Source organism: Vombatus ursinus, unplaced genomic scaffold, assembly GCF_900497805.2.
Source record: "Vombatus ursinus unplaced genomic scaffold, bare-nosed wombat genome assembly UNPS02014171.1, whole genome shotgun sequence".
In the NCBI taxonomy this organism is placed as follows: Eukaryota; Metazoa; Chordata; class Mammalia; order Diprotodontia; family Vombatidae; genus Vombatus; species Vombatus ursinus.
In genome coordinates, this window is record NW_020953949.1 from 4,502,903 (window position 1) to 4,505,304 (window position 2,402).

Here is a 2,402-nt window from a genome sequence, read left to right on the forward strand (position 1 = left end):
AAGAAGAAGAAGAAGAAGAAGAAGAAGAAGAAGAAGAAGAAGAAGAATGCAGTGGGTATTGCTGTATGTGAAGTCAGGAAGACCTAACACTTATTAACTATGTGACTCCGGGCAAGTACCTCAACTTTTTTTCAGCCTCAGTGTCCTCATCTGTAAAATGGGGAGAAAGTCTATGTACCAAAAAAAAACAACACTCATGGCCCCAAGAGGTGGAACTTGCCCTCTCACTTTCCACTAAAGGGCCCTTCTCAGCTCTAGGCCCACCCACAGGAACCAGGATCAGTCCTGCGGGCAGTTGGCCTCTAAAAGGAAGCATTAGGCTCTCTCATACACTTTCCAAATCTTTAAGCCCAAGGCAAATAATTTATAGCTTGAGCCTTTCCAGAACCCTGTGATAAAGAACTTTGCAAAATTTAAAGCCCTATATAAAAATGTCAGTTTTTGGTATTACTAGTTGATCTATGAGGCCTCTTACATCTATCTCTAAGCTTCTACGATACTATGATTTTGGTAAGACCAAATCTTCTTACTTTCAGGAAGAAGAGAATTTGCCTTACTTTAATGAATATCCGGAAAGGGAAATGACCCAACCTCCTTCATTGGCCTAATCCTGTGTTGGACAACCTTTACAATAAAGAAGAAATTCTTTTTTGTTGTTGCTAAACTCTTTACCCAGTCCTTTGAGCACACTTCCTTTATTCTGTCATCAGTGGAAGCCAAAGTTCCTGTCATCTGTTGGAGTAAAAACTTCATAAAGTGCAAATCCTTCTTGACTTAGAGGTCTTGAGGACAAATTAATTTGACCCTCCTTTAGCTTTTCCTCATATGCTTTCCTTTCTAGTATGTTATTCTTCCTTCCACTATAAACCCTTGCCAGTATTTCTGGGCTTTTCTTTTCTATTTCTTTTTTCTGGGGGGGGGAGGCAATTGAGGTTAAGTGACTTGCCCAGGGTCACACAGCTAGTAAGTGTCAAGTGTTTGGTCTGAGGTCAGATTTGAACTCAGGTCCTCCTGACCTCAGGTCCGGTGCTCTTGGGCTTTTCTTAAATCAATGCATCGGATAGGTGGCATTTGAGGAAGATAGAACAGAATCAACTAGTTCAGTAAAGCAAAGTATGGTAGAAAGATTGCTTCATGGTTCCTGAATCTCAGACAGAATCAAAGAAGGGTCTTGAGTTGTAATAGACCTTTGAGATAATTAGTCTAACACTTCACTTTAGAGATGAAACTCAGACCCAGAGAGGGGAAGTCACTGGTTTAAAGCTATACACAGCGAGTAAACTGAATGGTCAAGACACTATGAAACTCAGACCCAGAGAGGGGAAGTCACTGGTTTAAAGCTATACACAGCGAGTAAACTGAATGGTCAAGACACTCTCATGTCCATTTCCTTGTATTTATTTCATAGCCTGAGTTTGGGGGATTTTTGTTGCTCACTATTGCTTTTTAAAGTGGTTCCTTCACACACTATCAGACTTCCTAGAGAAGCCCCCTGGTTTTCACCTCTTTCATTCTTAGGTGGAATGACCAATTCAGAACTCTACCAACAGTGTGGTAGTCTTCCTATACTTTCATAGCTACTTCAACATTGGCTATTTCTTTTTTCTGTTATGTTGGTCAATTTGCTGAGTACAAGCTAAGACCTCAGAATTGTTTTGATTTGCATTTTCTTATTTTTAGTGAGTTGGTACAATCTTCCATGTAATTGTTAATAATTTTTTAATTGTTCCTTTGAGAATTGCGTGTTCATATTATTTGATCATTCCCATTAAGGAATGGCTTTTGGTCTTCTATGTTTATCTTAGTTTCCTATATATTTTGGAAATCAGACCCTTGTCAGAAATATTAGCTACAAACTGATGTAGGGAGCAGTAAGCACAATCAGAAAAAACAATATGCAATTACTATAATAAAGAACAACAACAGATATCCCTAAAGGAAAACTCTGTAATTATAATGACCAAGTTTGTCACTGAAGAAGAGTTGAAGAAATATGCCTCCTTTCCTTCTTTTCAGAGGTGGGATACTATGGGAATAAAATACTTCAAATGCTGTCAGATTCAGTTGAGAGGTTTTTAGTTTCCCTATATTTATTTTTTCCATTCTTTCTTTTTTATTTTTTGTTACAAGGGATGGTTCCCTAGGTAGAGAAGGCACATGCATAAAATTAATTTTGAATAAAAATAGAAGTTTGAATAAAAACAAAAATCTACCCCCACTAGAACCATTCCTTCAATTTACAAAACTCTTGAGTTGAGTTAGGGCTCCAGAAGACAGCTGACTACCATTCAGAGTTCTAGAGGCTATTTTGTGGTGAAATACTTCTAAACTGTAGCTCACAAGCCCTTACCAATGGACTTCTCGTTAATTATCAACTTCCAGAAAAATTATCTTTTCATAAA